We start from the raw sequence: 20,760 nt of genomic DNA on the forward strand, positions 1-20,760 counted from the left end.
AGATACTCCATTATACTTATATCCTTTCTGAATACTACTTGAACTACCACCATTAAAGAAATAATCAGTTTCAAAAGTTCATCACATAAATGAGACTACAAGATAAGACTTAAATAGAATCAATCTTTGAAATATCATTTAGAAGAAATGAAGTTACGAAGTACTTCATTATATATATATATATATACCTGAATGTATATATATATGTCTTTTTCATACACTCCTTGAAAACTTCTGTTATGAAAACTAAAAACAGAGTTGTATTTCCCAATAATTTGGAAGGAGGAAAACTTTGGCATAAACCCGATATCTTGCTGATCAGGAAAAGATACCAATTAAGACACTTTCTCTACTAGTAGATGGATGAATTCCTCGCCGGTCATCTGTTAAGTGACATTTATGTCCACTTAGAACTTCTTATAAAGGCTTGACTTTGTGTTTTGTACTCAAGTTATTTGTGTATTTATGCGTTTTTGTAGTGTTTTTGCATTTCAGGCATAGATAAAGGAATCAGGAGGTTTAGCATTGCTATGGTGCTAAATTAGTGTTAGGAATGTGTCTAGGATTAAGCTCGTGGAATGTCATCTCAAACCGGTTAATAAAATAAGCAGAAGAAGAAATTCCAATAGGTCAGCACACCCACGCTGTGATAGCACGCAGCCGTGCCAGAGAAGCAGAATGACAGCGCACCCGCACTAGAACAGCGCGCGGCCGCGCTAAGCCGGGATTTTAGAATCCTGTTTCTACTTGGATTTTGAGAATTTGAAGCCCAGCTTGATTCTACAACCTATATAAATCCTAGAAATGACGTTTTTAATAAGAAGAACGTATTAGAGACTAAGGAGAAGACAACGAGAAGACCTAGGAGCACATATACAACAAAGGAGAAAAAAAAGCTTGTTTATACTTGTGATTCTTTAATTGAGTTGTAATCTTGGATGCTAGTTTCCTTGTTTGTTGAACCTATTACTCTTGTTTAACGTACTTTGATTATTATTCAGTTTATAAAGACTTAGTTTATTATACCATGCTTTCATCGGAACCCACGGTGATGATGAGTTCGATTATGGGCTAATCGTTATCGCGGGGTTCCAACGGATTTGCTTATGGATTTCAATAATTAATTTCTTTCGATACCTTAATATGTGGTGATTGAATGATGTCCTAGTATTGGTAGTGCTTATTCATCTTATGAGCATCGCGAACTTATAAGATATCATGTGAATCTATATTGAAGCGAAAGTGAATATAGGGGTTTAGAACTTGCCATGCTAGCATAGGGTCATGTATTTGATATGCATGATTCGTAGGTAATTTTAACCATCTTAATTGCCCTATGTAATTATGATAGATAACTTACACATTAAACCATTATGTTGTCAAATTCTATAGACATATAGGGTCTCAATATAATTGGTGTTTATTCAGCTTCTATCTCTTTTATGGATGTCTGGTAGTAGGGTATTCGTACAACGAAAGTTGGCGTTTACTAGTTTCGTGTTATCTGATTAGTGTCATCACCATTACATGCTAAGGTTAAGAACAAAAAGGCTATTGAATGAAGTATTTAATAAAGTTATAATCCCATGTTTGTATTATATAAGTAAATCTACCTTAATTCTCTTAGCTAATATTAGTTAGTATAATCTCGTAGTTATAAACAATCTCAACTTGTTATCATTTTAGCTTTGAATAATAACCATCCATTGTTGCATAAGTACATAAATTGAAGTCAATCTTAAAAGAGTCTCTGTGGGAATGAACTAGAAATAATTATATATTACCTGTGAATATGTATACTTGCGTGTAATATAAGCGTGTGTTTTCGCCCTAGCAAGTTTTTGGCGCCGCTTCCAGGGACTCGTGGTTTACTTTTAGTTTATGTGCTTGACATCAGTGGTCATTAAAGTTCACTGACTCAGATATTTTACTTACTTGTTTGTTTATTGCTTTTTCAGGTACTCTAGGGAGCGTGTATGCTAACACGTTCTCGATCTCGAAAGAAACACTGGATAAAGCAGAGGAGGAAGTTGTGGAAGAAGTTCTTGTTGAGGAAAAAGTTGAAGAAGAAGCTCTTATTGTAATGGGAGAACCGAAAGCGAATACAAAGGCTTTGATGGATTACTCTCAACCAAAGATCAATGATAATCATTCTAGCATTGTCAGACCAGCCATCACAGCTAACACTTTTGAAATCAAGGCTAGCACAATTCAGATGGTGCAGAACTCGGTTCAGTTTGGGGGTTCTCCAATGGAAGATCCTAACATGCATATTAGAGATTTCAACGAGATCTGTGACACTTTCAAATTCAACAATGTGTCTGAAGATGCTATAAAGCTAAGGCTTTTCCCTTTTTCTCTGAGGGATAAAGCTAAGTGTTGGTTGCATTCACTACCTCCAGGCTCTATCACTAAATGGGAAGATCTTGCTCAAAAGTTTCTTATTAAGTTATTTCTTATGGCGAAGACTGCTACAATCACGAATGCTCTTACTCAATTTGCGCAGCAATCAGGAGAGTCTTTGTGTGAAGCTTGGGATCATTATAAGGAGATGCTTAGAAAGTATCCTCATCATGAGATACCTGACTGAATGATTATCAACTGCTTTTATAATGGCTTAGGAGCACAGTCTAGACCCATGCTTGATGCAGCAACAGGTGGAGCTTTATGGCCTAAGAGCTACGAGGAAGCTTATGAGTTGATTGAACTGATGGCTACTAATGAATACCAGAATTCTTCTCAGAGACTAAATCAAGGCAAGGTAGCAGGAATTTTAGAGGTGGATGCAGCTACTGCTATAGCTGTTCAGCTTAAAGCTTTGACGATGAAAGTGGATTTTTGGCTAATTATGGAGTTAATCAGATTACTAGTGTCTATGAGCTTTGTGCTAGTACACATGAGACAGAACAGTGTGCTATATCTAGTGAATCAGCTCAGTTCGTGAGCAACTTTTAGAGGTCGCAACACCCAGTTCCAGCCACCTATCATCCCAACAACCCTAATCATCCTAACTTTGGCTGGAGCAACACTTAGAATGCGGTTCAATAGCCTTATTAGTAGTATACAGCAAAGCAATACAACCCTCCTGGTTTTTAGCAACCGTAATATGCACCAAGACAACAACTCCAGCTGCTAACAATCTAATAAAAATCTGAATTGGAGGAGTTGAGGCTCATGTGCAAGAGCCAAGCGGTTTCTATTAAGACCTTGGAGGATCAAATCGGGCATATTACCAATACCTTGTTGAATCATCAACCGGGTACTCTACCTAGTGACACAAAAGTTACAGGAAAGAAGGAATCCAAAGAGCAAGTTAAGGCAAATATATTAGGTCTGGGAAGGTTGCAAGTCAAGAAAAAGTTCAAGTTTTAGAATCTGAAGATGTGCAGAAGGAAGCAGAAGTGGAACCAAGGAAGAACACTGTGGAACACACTTCCTCCTAAGGGTAATACAAGGGAGAAATAGATCTATCCTCCACCTTCTTTTCCTAAGAGGCTGCAGAAGCAGAAGTTGGATAAGCAGTTTGTGAAGTTTATGGAGGTGTTCAAGAAACCTCATATCAATATACCTTTCGCTGAAGCTATTGAACAGATGCCTAGTTATGCGAAGTTTATGAAAGGTATTCTCTCTCAGAAAGTGAAGCTCGATGACTTAGAGACCGTTTCTCTAACGGAGGAATGCAGTGTAGTGTTGCAATAGAAGTTGCCTCCGAAGCTTAAAGATCCTAGAAGCTTCGCTATTCCTTGCACCATTGAAAACTTGTCATTCGACAAGTCTCTATGTGATTTGGGAGTTATCATCAATCTGATGCCTTTGTCTGTCTTCAAGAAGTTGGATTTACCTGATTCTAAGCCTACTTATATGTCCTTGTAGTAGGCCGATTGTTCTATTACATATCCACGGGGCATTGTGGAGGATGTTTTGGTCAAGGTGGACAAACTCATCTTTCCTGTTGACTTCGTAATTCTTAATTTCGAGGAGGATAAAAAGATTCCCATAATCTTGGAAAGACCATTCTTGACTACTGGCCGAACCTTGATAGATGTGCAGAAGGGTGAGCTCACTATGCGAGTGCAGGATCAGGATGTGACTTTCAATATATTCAATGCCATGAAATTCCCTACTGATAATGAGGAATGCTTAAAAGTGGAGTTGGTCGATTCTGTGGTTACTTCAGAACTTGATCAAATGCTAAGGTCTGATGTCTTAGAGAAGGCCTTGATAGGGAATTCAGATTGTGAAGATGACAAAGGTGATGAGCAGTTGCAGTATTTGAATGCTTCTGCTTGGAAGCGAAAGCTGGATATGCCTTTTGAATCTCTTGAAATGTCTGAACTTAAAAATGTTGAGGGGCGTCTCAAGCCTTCTATTGAGGAAGCTCCTACACTCGAACTTAAACCGTTGCATGAACACTTAAGGTATGCTTTTTTAGGTGACGCATCTACTTTGCATGTTATTATTGCATCTAACCTTTCAGGTAGTGATGAGGAAAAGCTCTTGAGAATTCTGAGAGAGTTCAAATCGGCCATTGGATGAATTATAGCAAATATCAAGGGAATCATCCCTTCTTATTGCATGCATAAAATTCTGCTAGAGGAAGGAAGCAGGCCAACTTTTGAGCAGCAGAGAGGGCTAAATCTGATAATGAAAAGAGTTGTGAAGAAAGAAATTCTCAAGTGGCTAGATGCAGGGATCATCTATCCTATTTCTGACAGTTCTTGGGTGAGTCCAGTTTAGTGTGTGAAAGAATGGAGGCATCACAGTTGTTGCTAATGAGAATAATAAGCTCATTCCTACTCGAACAGTCACGGGGTAGAGAGTTTGCATAGATTACAAGAAGCTGAACAAAGCCACAAGGAAGGATCACTTCCATCTTCCTTTTATTGATCAGATGCTTGACAGGTTGGCTGGGCATGAATACTACTATCTGCTGGATGGCTATTCGGGTTATAATCAGATTTGCATTGCCCGGAAGATCAGGAAAAGACTACTTTCACTGGTCCATTTGGTATGTTCGCCTTCAGAAGAGTTTCTTTTGGGTTGTGTGGAGCACCTACCATATTTCACAGATGCATGATGGCTATCTTCTCTGACATGATTGGACAGAATGTGGAGGTGTTTATGGATGATTTCTCCGTGTTCGTAGATTCTTTTTATAAGTGCTTGCAAAATCTTGGCTGCAGTTCTTAAAAGGTGTGTAGAGACCAATCTGGTTCTCAACTGGGAGAAATGTCACTTTCTGGTGCAACAGGGCATAATTATTGGGCACAAGGTCTCTTGTAAAGGTCTTGAGGTGGATAAAGCCAAGGCGGGGGTCATTGAAAACCTTCCTCCACCAATTTCTGTAAAGGGAATCTGCACCTTTCTTGTTCATGCGGGTTTTTATAGGCGGTTCATCAAGTACTTCTCTAAAATCTCTAAACTGTTGTGCAATCTTTTAGAGAAAGATGTCCCTTTCAAGTTTGATGATGAGTGTCGAGCTACTTTTGAGATCTTAAAGAAGAGTTTGATCACGGCACCTGTCATAACTGTACCTGATTCGAATGAGCCTTTTGAAATGATGTGTGATGCAAGTGACTATACAGTTGGAGCAGTTCTTGGGCAAGAGGAAGAAAAATTTATTTCATGTGGTCTACTATGCTAGTAAGACCCTTAATGGTGTTCAACTGAACTATACTACTACTGAGAAAGAACTTTTAGCCATTGTCTACAGTTTTGAGAAGTTTCAGTCTTATTTGCTTGGGAAGAAGATGACAGTTTTCACTGATCACGCTGTTATTCACTATCTTATCTCAAAGAAGGACTCGAAGCCTAGACTGATTCGATGGGTTCTTTTACTCCAGGAGTTTGAGTTGGAGATCAAGGATAGGAAAGGTACTGAGAATCAAGTCGCTGATCATCTATCTCGGTTGGAAGATCCTAGTACAGCTTCACAGAATAAGATATTGATTAATGAGTCTTTTCCTGATGAGCAATTGTTTGGGGTGCAAGAGGAAGAACCTTAGGTTCACACACATTGTAAACTACCTTGTGAGCAATATTATGCCTCCAGACTTATCATCTACTCAAAGGAAGAAGTTTCTTCATGAAGTGAAGTGGTACATGTGGGATGAGCTATTTCTGTTTAGGCAAGGAGCTGACCAAATTATCAGGAGATATATTCCGTATAGCGAGATGAGGGTATCTTGCGAGAGTGTTATTCGACTGTTTATGGAGGCCACTATGGTGGAGAGAAGACAGCAGCTCGTATCCTTCAAGCAGAATTCTTCTGGCCTACATTGTTTAAGAATGCGCATCGGTTTGTTTTGAAGTGTGATCGCTTCCAGCATGTTGGTAATATGTCCAAGAGGGATGAGATGCCTCTTACTGTGCTTCTCGAGGTTGAGGTCTTTGATGTTTGGGGAATTGAGTTCATGGGGCCATTTGTCTCATCTTGCAATAATTAGTATATCTTGTTGGCGGTCGATTATATCTCGAAATAGGTGGAAGTCAAGGCTTTGCCGACGAATGATGCAAATATAGTGCTTAATTTTCTTCACGAGCAGATATTCATAAGATATGGGACTCCAAGAGTCATAATCAGTGACGAGGGATCGCATTTCTTCAATTGCAAGTTCACCACTATAATGCAGTGATATAATGTGAATCATCGCATTGCTATAGCCTACCATCCTCAGACTAATGGTCAAGCTGAGGTGTCTAACAGAGAGATCAAGCGTATTTTAGAGAAAGTTGTGGATCCATCGAGGAAGGATTGGTCTTTGAAGCTGTATGAAGCTGTGTGAGCATATCGCACAGCATACATGACTCCGCTAGGCATGTCTCCGTTTCATTTGGTTTATGGTAAGGGATGTCATTTGCCTGTAGAGCTAGAGCACAAAGCGTATTGGGATTTGAAGAAGTTGAACCTTGATTTGGATGTAGCTGGTAAGAAAAGAATGCTTCAATTGAATGAACTCGATGAGTTTCGACTTCAAGCGTATGAGAACAACAAGATGTATAAGGAGAAAGTCAAGACATGGCACGATAGCGGTCTAGTGCTCAAATCATTTGTGACGGGGTAACAAGTTCTTTTGTTCAACTATCGTCTCCGTCTTTTTCCTGGAAAGTTCAAGTCGAGGTGGTCAGGGTCATTTGTTATCAAAACTGTGTTTCCACATGGAGCGGTAGAGATTTTTTAGAATGATCCAGGCCAAGTGTTCAAGGTGAATGGACAGAGGTTGAAGCATTACTATGGAAATACGGCAAATCGTGAGGTGGTTAGTCTGGTCATGTTTTCCACTTGATCTCACAATTCTATGTCAAGCTAGAGACATAAACCAAGCGCTTCTTGGGAGGAAACCCAAGCTTGTTACACATTAGTAGGAGTTAGAAGGAAGAAAAAGGAGAAAAATACAATAAAAAATCAGAAAAGTAGAAAAACAGAGGTGTTTTGGCGGAAGCACGACGTGCCCGCACTGGAAGCGGGGCGGCCGTGCTGAAATTGGCAGAGAATGCTCGTGACCGCACTGCCAGGTGGGGCGGCCGCGCTGGCCCCTATTGAAAAAAATAGAAAATTCAAAAAATCAACACAAAATCAAATTCTATCCGAATTTTCCTCTCTCACCTTCCATATTTCCCTCTCCAAATCAGTTTCAAACACCCCATTACTCCTATTATTCCCTTAATCAAATCCCACTTCTATTCTAAACCTAACTTTCTCCCTATATATAAACACACTTATACACAATCTTCTCTATCACTTTTTCAATTCGCAAAACTCTAAATCTCTCTTAATTACATCTTTTCTCTCAAACTTATTCGATTTCAATGGCACCCAAGAGACAAAGAACTCAAGTTAGCAGCAGCACCACCGATTTTTCTAGTGTGGGGGTGTGAGGCCCAGGTTTGCTACTTCAGAGGCTGAGGCGGAGTATACGAGGCTGCTTTCGAAGCCCATAGCCAAGGAGCGAGGTTTTCTGTCATCGGGGAGGGATGGTAAGTTGCTTAAGATGATTGTGGAGATGGGTTGGATTGCTTTTTAGGAGGCACCAGCTGTTGTGCCCATGAGTGTGGTTCGCGAGTTTTACGCGAATGCGAATGCGGAAAAGAACAGGTATTCTGTGGTTAGGGGATTGATGGTGGATTATACTATAGATGCGATTCAGAGGGTGATTAACCAGCCCGAGAGGCAGGAGGGTCGCGATGATTAGGTGACGAAGATAGGTGATGATTTTGACTTGGACATGATTGTTGCTACTCTCTGCGTTCCTGAGACTCAGTGGAAGTTCAAGAGGGGATGAAACGAGTATGCTACTTTCCCTGCTTCGTGTATGAACAGGTATGCCCTTGCATGGAACTCCTTTATTAGTGCTAACATTATGCCTTCATCACATGTGCATGATGTTATGGTGGACCGGGCAAAGATGTTGTGGGGTATTCTGCAGGGTGATTATGTGGACTTGGGGTTTGTGATTTATCAGGGTATATTGAGGTTTCTGCGAGGGAGCACTACAGGTTCTATTCTGTATGCATCGATTGTGATGAAACTGTGTGTGGCCGTGGGAGTTTATTGGCCCGTACACGAGCAGCTGCAGGTTCCCCGATTGACAGTTCGACTATAGCAGTGATGCATGAGTGGTACGATGGAAAGCCGGATGAGAAGGGGCTCGATTATTCTTTTAATCACTTTCCGGGTGGACGGCCAGTGGATCAGACATATGCTGGTGGTTCTGCTCAGGCTAGTTGAGCAGCTTGGAGAGCTTAGAGGGGTGAGGTCGGTTCTTCATCGCAGCAGTAGCAGCAGCAGGATGTTAAGGGTAGTGCTGGTTTGAGTTCAGCACAGTATAGGCGCTTGATGAGGAGGATGGATGCGATGCATGAATCCGTAGTAGGTTTGCACAGGACCTTACCCAGGCATTGCGAACTGCTTTCAGAGCCACAGGAGTTGACATCCAGTGGCCAGTTTTCGGTGAGGATGATGTGTACCCGCCTCCTGACACCCCACCCCTTGAGAGTGATGACCCTGATTTCGAGTAGGTATGCCTGATTCCTTACTATTACCTTCACTGAGGACTAAATATTTTAAGTTTGGGGGTGGTAGTTAAGGAATATATGTTTATGTGTGTCCATGTAGTTTGCATATTCATGCTAGTTTAGTTCATATAGTTGCATATTTTCCATATAGTATTTTTTTTTATTTTGCATGTTAGTATGTTGCATACAGTTGCATGTGCATTATAACATGATCCCTTAAGTTTGCTTTACCCATTGATTTATGATATTGATGCTAGTGTAGTGATGTCATATAGAGGGATGTTAAGTCTTATCGAGTTTATTTGCATGCTAGAAGCAATAAAAATTTCACTAAGTCTTATAGGTTGCTTGAGTGCTAGATCATGATCATGTCTTGTTTGTTTGTCGAGGTTTAATCACTTGTTTATATCTAGAATGTATGATATTCTCTTAATGACAAAATAACATGGATATTAAAAAAATGGAGAAAAATATTGGATTTCATTGCTAGTTGTTGTCTCTAGGTGTCAAATGGCTAGTAGCCGGCTCATATTTATATGAGTAGTCTAGGGTTGAGCGAGATGGAGCGAAACGCATTCGTTCAGAAATTGTTGAAAAAAAAGAGAAAAAAATGGAAAAAAAAGAAAAAAAATATGTGTTTATGCATAATTGATCACGAGTGGGCTCTTTAATACTCAAGTTATTAAGTTCTTAGGGGACTTTGTGCCTAGTGACCTAAGGCTTTTATAGTCTGGGATCCACTAACCTAATGCTCGTTACATTGGTATTATTGTATAAGTCTTTTATGGACCTCACTCATTGCACGGTCAAATAAACATATTTATTTTGTTATGTGTTATAAATAACATCATGAATCTGTGTAATAACTCCGATATAAAAGAAATGAAGTGTTGTTAGTCATTTTCAGTTTAGCGTTTATTCTATTTATAACCTTATGATTGCCTTGATGAGTAGTGAGTCATGATTATTGATCTAGTTACAATAGTATATCTGTTAAACATCTGCACACACGCATGTTTCTGGCTTGTGAGTTGAGTAGTGGGAATTAATTGATCTTTTTGCGAATAACTGCATTTGTTGAGATGTTGCTCGTTCGTTGGTTTAGTCATTCTGAGGGGATCGTTGCATTCATGTAGTTGCATTCATGAATTTTATTTCTTGTTCTTTGAGTCTGTTTATGCTTGAGGACAAGCATCGGTTTAAGTTTGGGTGTATTAAGTGGAATTTATGTCCACTTAGAACGTCCTATAAAGGCTTGAATTGGTGTTTTATTTTCAAGTTATTTGTGTATTTGATGCGTTTTTGTAGTGTTTTTGCATTTCAGACATAGATAAAGGAATTAGGAGGTTTAGCATTGCTATTGTGCGAAATTGGTGTTAGGAATGTGTCTAGGATGAAAGCTCGTGGAATGCCATCTCAAACCAGTCAATAAAACAAGCAGAAGAAGAAATTCCAGTAGGTCAGCGCCCCGCGCTAGAGAAGCAGAATGACAGCGCACCCGCGCTGGAACAGCGCGCGGCCGCGCCAGGCCGGGATTTCAAAATTCTATTTCTACTTAGATTTTGAGAGTTTGAAGCCCATCTTGATTCTACAACCTATATAAAGCCTAGAAAAAACATTTTTAATAAGTGTTAGGGCTAGAACACGCGCTAATATTCACGCAAGTATAGGTGATCGCAAGTAATATAGAATTAATTCTAGTCCGTTCCCACAGGGACTGGTTTGGGTTAATTTTAATCAATGTCTTTATACAACAATGGTATGGTTATTATCCATTGCTAAGACATAAATTAAGGTTATTTTAACTACGCTTAACTAAGAGATTATGCTAAAGGACATTAACTAATGGAAAAAAAGAGAGTTGAATACTTTATGACACAAACATGGGATTCTAACTTCTTTAAATACTTCATTCAATAGCCTTTTCATTCTTAACCTTAGCATGCAATGGTGATGACACTAATCAGATAACACGAAACTGATAAACGCCAACTTTCATTGTATGAATACCATACTACCAGACATCCACAAAAGAGATAGAAGCTGAATAGATACCAATTATATTGAGACCCTATATGTCTATAGAATTTAACAACATAACGGTTTAATGCACAAGTTATCTATCGTGATTACATAGGGCAAGTAAGATCGTTAAAGTTACCTACGAATCATGCATATCAAATACATGAACCTATGCTAGCATGGCAAGTTCTAAACCTCTACATTCACTATCGCTTCATTAGAGAATAACACACTATCTTATAAGTGTACGACGCTCATAAGACGAATAAGCACAACCAATACTAGGATATCATACAATCACCACACACTAAGGCATTGAAACAAATTAACTAAAGAAATCCATAAATAAATCCGCTAGAACCCCACGATAACAATTAGCCCATAATCGAACTCATCATCAATGTGGGTTCCGATGAAAGCATGGTATAATAAGCGTAGTCTTTATACTAACTAAATAATAAAATCAAGTACGAAACAAGAGAATAGGTTCACAAGTAAGAAAACTAGCATCCAAAGTTATAACTTAAAACAAAGAATCACAAGAATAAACTAGATCCTCTTCGTCTTGGTTGAATTGTGCTCTACGGTCTTCTATACGCCTTCTCCTTAAGCTCTGGTACGTCTTGTTATGAAAAAAGAACATAAGTTATGTTTATATAGCATCCCATGCATATTAGAAATCTTTCGGATCAAAATCAGAGTAGAAACAGGATTCCTGGAATTCGACCCGACGCGGTCGCGCGCTTCACCAGCGCAGGCGCGCTGACTCTCTAGAGAAAATCCTGAATTCTTCTTTTCTTGCTGGTTTGATTTGGTCTTTTCACGAGCAATCCTCTTAACACCATCCTAACACCATATTAGCATCAAAACAATGCTAGATCAGATGAATTCCTGTTAAATGCCTGAAATGCAAAATACTACAAAAACACATTAAAAACACCAACAACTTGAGTACAAAACACCAATTTAAAGCTTTATGGAGCGTTATAAGATGACATAAATGCCATTCAACATACCCCCAAACTTGAATCGATGTTTGTCCTCAAGAATAAACAGACTCAAAGAACAAGAAATAAAAATGCATGAATGCAAACTATATAAATGCAACGATCCCCATAGAATAACTAAACCAATCAACAAGCAACATCTCAACAAATGTAGTTATTCGCACAAAGATCAATCAAATCCCACAAATCAACTTACAAGCCAAAAATGTACATGTGTACAAATGCTTACAGATATACTATCACAACTAGACCAATAATCATGACTCACTACTCATCTAAGCAATCACAAGGTTATAAATAGAATAAAAGCTAAACTCAAAATAACTTATAACACTTCAATTCTTATATTGGAGTTTTACATGGATTCACGCTTTTATTCACAACACAAAACAACACAAATACGCTTATTTGACCGTGCAATGAGTGAGGTCCACAAAAGACTTATATAATAATACCCATGTAGCGAGCGTTAGGTTAGTGGATCTCAGACTATAAAAAGCCTTAGGTCACTAGGCACAAAGTCCCCTAAGAACTTAATAACTCGAGTATTAAAGAGCTCACTCATGATCAATTATGCATAAACACAAATATATTTTTTTACTTTTTCTTTTTTTTCTTTTCACAAATTTCTGAACGAGTGCGTTTCACTCCATCTCATTCAACCCTAGACTACTCATATAAAATGAGTCGGCTACTAGCCATTTGACACCTAGCCACAACAACTAGCAATGAAATCCAAATTTCTCCAATTTTTAAATTTCCATGCTATTTTATTATTAAGAGAATATCCTAAATTGTAAATATAAACAAGTGATTACACCTTGATAAACAAATAAACCATGACCATGATCTAGCCCTCAAGCAAACTACAAGACTTAGTGAAATACAATTATCTCTAGCATATAAATCAACTCAATAAGACTTAATATCCCTAAGCACGACATCACTACACTAGCATCAATATCACAAATTAATCGGAAAAGTCATCTAAGGGATCATGTTATAATGCAAATTCATGAAACTATATGAACAAACTATCATACAAATTAATGGAAAAATAAATAAAATAAAAACTACTCTACATGGTAAATATGTAACATATGAACTAAACTAGCATGAATATGCAACTATATGTGACTCACACAAGACACATAATTTTTAACTACTACCTCCAAACTTAAAATATTCACTGTCCTCGGTGAAGGTAATTGTGACGACTGAGAATTTTGCGACATAATTAAGTCAATAAAGTGTGCTTTATGTGATATGATTATAATTATGTGACTAAGTGTTGATTAATTGTCTTTTCTTTATATTAGAATCTAGGAGCGTAAGTAAAAGCGTTCCAATTTAAAGAGTCAGCTTAGGAGTTAAGCTGTGTTGTCGGGCCGTCAGGTAGAACGGAACCCGTCCTAAAAAAAGGGGTTAAGATATTTAAAATGTGAAGTATGTGTTTAAGTAAAGTATTTCGTCCCAGTGACGTGTCGGTCGATATTGAGAAGCGTAATTGAAACGCTGAGCGTCCGGCTGTCAGGCTGAACGTGACCCGGAACGCGTAAAAAAGGAATGATATTAAAGAAAGATAAATTTTATGATCAGACATGAGTTGAAATGTGTTCGTATGTGTGCCTACTTGTCAGTATGCATGATTACGTGTTCTGTTGACATTTTTATGGATTTAAGGGAATTATTTGATTTAAATAAAGGTTTATTTAACCTTCGCGCATTTTTATAAAATTATCTGAGTATGATAAGAATATGGGATTTGTTTTGTTATCTTCATAATAGTCCTAGAGACTTTTTGTAACACCCCCAAATCCGGGGTCGGGGATCCGGGTTGTCACGAGTTCCATTTCCCTTAATAACACCCAATCTTAATAAATAATCAACTACTCTGTACTGTGACCCCACAATAAACACACACACCACACGTTATAGTCTCAGAGATGAACATCCAGAAATAATCACAAGTCATTTTATTCCACAATTATCTGCCAATACACCTTAAAAGGTTTTCTGAATAAATTTACATTTCTTTGTCATTATTACAATTCATAAATATACATAATCTGATACATCAAAAGTTGAAAGCCTAGCCTATTGGTAGTTCCTACCTCAGCTACAGCGACATCAACGCCTATAGGAAACTGCGGAACGTTTCCTATCCGCTCGCGAATTGGGAGCTTGGTCATGTTCATCTTGCCTATCTGATGTTGTGTGATGAAAGAAGAAAGCAAGGGTGAGCAGCAAGCCCACCAAAATAATATGTATAATGATTAACAATATATGAGCCTTCTCATAGTACTCATGAAAGTCTTGGCCAAAAGAAATGAACCAAGTTGATATCTTAATGCGATGAAGTCGCAAAATATTCAGTATATATATATATTTTTCAAAATATTGGAAGTCCTCTTCCATGCATAATACACACAGAGTTCCAGTGTATAACTGTATAAAAATACCGTTGCAAGGTGATCTCATATATCTAACCTTGTCTCAATATTTTTCTGAAAATCTTTGTCATGCATAAGATAATCATTTACTAGATATAAGTTTAAAAGATGAAGTTACAAGATACTCCAATATACTTATATCTTTTCCAAATACTACTTGAACTACCACCGTTCAAGTTATAATTAGTTCAAAAGTTCATCACATAGATGAGACTACAAGATAATACTTGAATAGATTCAACCTTTAAAATATCATCAAAATAAAATGAAGTTATGAGATACTTCATTTGATGCAAACATCATTTTGAAAACTTGACCCTGCCAACACTCAACAATCGCCCAACCGTAGCCTTTCTATCGAAGTGCTCTGTGTAGTGTTGCAGAAATATCCAATTGGATGATGAACTCATTACGGGAGTTTGTCGCGCCAGGAAGACCACTTACGATGATCAGTCGTAGTAGTGCAACCCCACCATTTTCTACATGTAGAGGAAAACCTGTCGGATTTACTTGTCAACCGAACACTGAACTCCTAAGGAATGGACCGCCTTAGCGGAACTTCCAGGCCATTTGGGCCAATATAATAAGGCTGGGCCGGCGCCACTCGACCACTTACGCCACTCCTAGTTCAGATGAAATCCATGACTCTGAAACGTAAAGCTCGTTCCCTCTTTCCCCAAGTAGAAACTTTTTGATACGGCTCCACCAAGAAGTCGAATCTAGTTGGAAAGGAGAACTCACCGATATTTCCCAGGCGATGCCTGTTAATGGATTAACTTGTTCCAAGAATTTTACTTCCCGAGTGTTGGGTAAGTAATCAATTCATTTAACAAAATAACAACCTTGTTGCGAATATAAAACACACCACAGAGCCGGATCCCTCAGGTTTTGAGTGAGTATTTAAATCCCCTTCGAAAGGAGGATCTTAAATATAAAAATGAGTTTTGGGATCCGCTCTAACTTTTATAAAACCATTTTGAAGACTCGCAAAACATTTTTAAGAATGTTTGGAGTGATGCTGATTTAACAAAATAAATCAGTCCCAATATATTATAAAATATCTGAATATTATTATTTAAATAATATTTCCATAAAGAATAATCTTTATAAAAATAATTAAAGTAGAAGTTTTAAAACTTATACTTGAAATGAATATTAAATAACCAAAGATATACCTATACGAAAGTACTATCTTTATTTGAATAATCAAAAGTGAGTTTGATTATCGACACCTTATTCTTTAATAAAATAAAGAATATATCTCAACAAATAATCGGAGTCATAGATCCTCAAAGGAATATTCAATAAATAAAATAAGCTGAGTCATAAGCCCTCGAATGAATATTCAAAATAATATTCAATAAATAAATAAGCTGAGTCATAAGCCCTCGAATGAATATTCGAAATAATATTCATTAAATAATAAGCTGAGTCATAATACCTCGAATGAATATTATAAATAATATTCATTAAATAAAATAAAGGAGTCATACATCCTCAAATGAATATCCAAGTAATATTCAATAAATAATATAAAGGAGTCATAAGTCCTCGAATGAATATTCAAGATAATATTCATTAATAAAATAAAGTTATCGAATAAACCTTATTCGATTAATAGTTTTGAAAACTATAACCATATATATATAAATATATATATAAAAAATCTACTCGGGATCCTCGACTCCCGATTTTAGAAAATGTTTTCACCTTTGGGTCCCTATACTAAGGGTATATGCAAATTACCGCTATTCTCTAGCATAGGTATTATCAACTGAACCAACAGATATATATGGCAAGAATATGAAACAGGAATGCATATATATACCATATCAGCATGCTTCAATATATCGCAAAATTTGCTAATTAACCAACATGCATCTATCACAAGATAATGCATATACATATATACATCACAACAACAGTATAACGGGTAGAAAACTTGCCTGAGTGCTCTGGGGTAGACTTAAGCTTAAAGTGGGTCCAATAACCTATGAACAACAACATAAGTCAGAATTAAACCCCGGTCGCTTAAGAAACTAGACTTTAACCATTTAGAGTCCTAACGTTCGCTTTCGCGCTTAACGATTTACTTAAGTCGCTCGAGTACCCTCGGCTCCACCATTTTTAATAAATTAACCATTAAGGGTTTTAAGGCGATTCTTTCACGAGTGTCTTACCAAATGCCTAACACTCTTACCATAATTGTTTCATACACTAATTAACCCTTTTTGGTCTTTAACCTATGTTTCAAAGTAAGGCGAGGGGAAAAGTTTCGTTCGCGAAACGCCGTTAGTTAAAATGGTCGTTTCTCCTAAACCGTACATCGGAATCAAACGAACTACATATCAAAACGAAGCTCGTAACATGAACTATCTAAACATGGCAATGGTCAAAATCTAGCAGGGAGTTCTCGGGTCCTAATATTATGAACAAAAGCAGTCTAAAGTAAATCGGACATTACGACGGCTATGTTTACGCGATTTCCCAAATTTAAACCATTCCAAATCCACCACAATTCAACCCCAATTCACAACCCAATCAAAACTCCATCCAAACTACATTACAACAGCCCCAAATCAACTCATTATAATCAATTTACTAAATCTTAAAACTTGAATTTAAACTATACTACATTCTTTAACCAAATCATAAGATTTCAACAATCCATTCACCACCATTCCAACCCAACTCTAAACCACAATCACTAAGCTACTCTAATACCATATCAACCAAAATCATTCTAATATACAAAGTAAATCTAGGGTTTGGAGATGTTATACCTTCCTTGAAGCTTCTTAATCAATGAAAGATCCTTGGAATGCCCATGGAAGCCTTGATCTATGCTTAAGCTACCTTGAACTTTCATAAAAAAATCAAGAAAACCAAAGTTATTTCTTGAAGGTTACTATTCACCATCTTCTTCCTTGATTTATAAAAAAAGATTGTCTTGGAATTAGAAGCTTAAACTTATAGGAAGTATGTAACTATCCATGGGGAAGCTTAGATAAATACCTTGCTAAATAGTAAGTGGTGGAGCTTGAATCTTCATTTTGCTAAGAAAGAAGTCGAGAGCTTCATGAAGAAATGGAGGGTTTTGTGTTTTGTTTGATGAAAAAAATGAAATGTTTTGCTTGGTTGGTTGAATTTTGATTTGTTTTAGGTTAATTACCTAATTAACCTTGACTTTGTGTGGTTATCATTCAACCACACTTCCTTCCCTCCTATGTCATGCTTACATCACATTGCTATGTCATCATCCCTTTCTTGCCCTCTTCTCATTGGTTGGATGACATCATCCCCTCTAATCTCTTTGATTAGCTTCTAATTGTTTGCCTAATGACCGCTGATCTGTTATACGGTTCGCTTAACTTTCGTTCTCGTTTCTCGTTTGAGGGATCATACCCGGGATCTTATTATTTGGGTTTCCTTAACCTTTCTCAATACATTATAATCCTTTTATGATCCTTTCTTATAATCCTTTTATTTAATCCTTTTTATCATGTTACCTTATACTCAATTCTTTCCGTATCTAGTGGATTCCTGGGAAAAATCAAAGTATTCGGAATTGGATTCTGACGATCTTTACATACACTTATATACCATATAGAGTACTAATAAAATCTCAGAATATCCATAACAGAATCCCTACATAGTGGGGCATGAAAATTTTTCTCATTCAGCAAAAACACTTTTCATAAGAGTTTCAAAAATTTCCAAAAATTGGGGTTATTACAGTCTCCCCTCCTTAAAAGGATTCCGTCCCGGAATCAGTTAAAAATGAATAGGGATACTCTCTTAGCATTGCACTTTCTAACTCTCGAGTAAATTTTCCCATATTGTGGTTCTTCCATCAAACTCTGAATAGTTTGATAACCCTTCTCCTAAGCACTTGTTCCTTTTCACTCTCTAACCCTTCCTGGTTGCTCCATAAAGGTTATGTCAGGGTTGCGTGTCTATGTGCTCATATGCCCCTATTTGTCTGGTATCCGAATTATACTTCCTTAATATTGATACGTGGAACACGTTATGACTTGCTACATGTTCGGGGGTAGGGCTAGCTCATATGCTAACTTCCCAATACTTCTTAATATATCCAAGGGTCCAACAATTTGTGGACTTAGCTTTCCTTTCTTTCCGAATCTCATCAATCCTTTCCAAGGGTTTCCAAGGGAATACCTTTAACAACACTAGGTCCCCTACTTCCTATTCTTTGTCCTTTCGTGTCAAATCAACATACTTCTTATGTCCATCTTGGGCTACTACCAGCCGTCCTCTGATTAAATCTATTAAATCCTTGGTCCTTTGGACCACTGCTGGTCCGAGCATCTTGCGCTCTACAACTTCATCCTAACATAAGGGAGATCGACATTGTCTTCCCTCAAGGATTTCATAAGGTGACATCTCGATAATGACATATGATCTATTGTCGTAGGATAACTTAATCCGCGTTAAGTGATCATTCTAAATTCTTTCAAGTCTATTGCACCGGCTCTCATCATAGCTTCTAGCATTATAGCTTTTGCTTCTCAATACCCATTCTTTTCCAGTTCGTAATCGCTACTACCTCCTGTTCCTAATATTATACTGGTTATACTTTTGCTGGTTAGCGTTCTATAACCTTTTAATAACCACGTCAACCTTAGTATCATGAATGTGTTTCCATTCCGAATACTACCACAACTTTATTACTCCTTTTTCAGCTGCTTCTATTTTCCCAAAGTTTGATCAATCATATAGAAGTAAAAGAATTTATTGAGAGATCACTATGATCATGAATACTTGTTATATTGCATAGTTAGTACAGAAGGTGGCCAGCCTTTAGTACTTGACAAGCAATTAAACAATAGATGGTATCCTACTAGGCTTCTATCACACAGATAGATAGTCATTCGGTAATACCTCCCCTTCTGGAAGGGTTGTTCTTCTCAGCTTACATGAAATGAAAAGAAGAGAAAAGAACGAACTGAAGAGAATTGTGTATTCATAAAAAAATTATTGCCATAAAATATCTGGCTTGGAATCTACCTCTGAACTATAGAGGTCTGTCATAGGAGAACAAGACATATATGTATTTATATCAATATCAAGTATTATAGCATCGTATTTCACATGCCTAAATATTTTTGCTATTCCGTCCATCATTCTATGGACCCATGCTCTTCCTCGAGCTTATACACAATCACCTTTGAAACTCCCTCGATATCGAAAATCGAATCTGGGATCTCATTCTAGACATCATCGTTACTAGAATTCTATGCTTGCACCGCAACCTTCCTCATATAGTAATACGACTCTCTTTTCATAAGAAGGAATAAATATTCAATAGGTAGATACTCTACTTAATTAGTCTATCAATGATAACTTATTCATTACCATGACCCGATTAGTGGTACTCAATCTCAACATCCATTCCAATACAACTCTCACGGTTGTAATCAGCTCATTACTCACAGAATCATTGCTGCATTACTATGGTCCACCACTGACCTACTGTCGTCATTCATTTTCCATGAAATCTTAATATCTAACCATACGGAGTCCATATATGTCGTATCAAATCCTTCTAAGGAGGTAATATAATCACCATTCCTGATTCATGAAGAAAACTCCTGATCCTGACATACATACATGACATGAAGCTGATAAAATTGCAGAAGAGTTTCAATCAAAGCAACGATAGCAGGTTAATACCATTCTTAATCATATGCTTTAATTAGAAGACTTAACTCGAAGGTTCGTTTAGTCCTTTTTGAAATATGGTCCTTGATTATCCTCAGGATAGGACCTTCTAAGATAGATAGCCCGCTCATGGCGATTACACGAATTAAACCTTTACCAACTATTATTATGGTTGGGTATTGCATAGTCATCAGAAGGAATGTCAATCTTTCAAACCATAATACAACCTGCATAGCTTTAACCATCATCACTGTATTCCTTTGGCACAAGCGCCTATAATTATCCTCTTACCTTTAAAGTGTCGGCCACCTCTTTGGCCTTTCCTGATAGTAAAATTTCCTTACAGTCAATGTCATTTTAACCACCTCCAAATAAATTTTCTACCTCATTTCAATCACTGCTTATGTGAAAATGCTTTTCTTTAGTATCTGATGAGTAAAAAAAAATATCACCATTTTTCCATAAGTTATTGCCTCAGTCTTTAGAGGTTAATCACTGTCACGACTGACTCTCAATCATACTTAGAACATCTTTTATCTTAGGTCCTAATTTCCCTGAACAATTTCGACCTTTACTGGTTT

At 37.4% G+C, this 20,760-nt stretch overlaps 1 non-coding gene across 1 annotated transcript; it reads right to left on the reverse strand.

Annotated features, from left to right (window-relative positions):
• Positions 1-2,473: 2,473 nt before the first annotated feature.
• On the reverse strand, positions 2,474-2,580 carry LOC141715340 (small nucleolar RNA R71). Its single transcript, XR_012572106.1, has one exon. It is a non-coding gene; the product is annotated as a small nucleolar RNA R71 (small nucleolar RNA).
• Positions 2,581-20,760: the final 18,180 nt, after the last annotated feature.

This window comes from Apium graveolens, chromosome 3 (genome assembly GCF_009905375.1).
Source record: "Apium graveolens cultivar Ventura chromosome 3, ASM990537v1, whole genome shotgun sequence".
Classification (NCBI taxonomy): Eukaryota; Viridiplantae; Streptophyta; class Magnoliopsida; order Apiales; family Apiaceae; genus Apium; species Apium graveolens.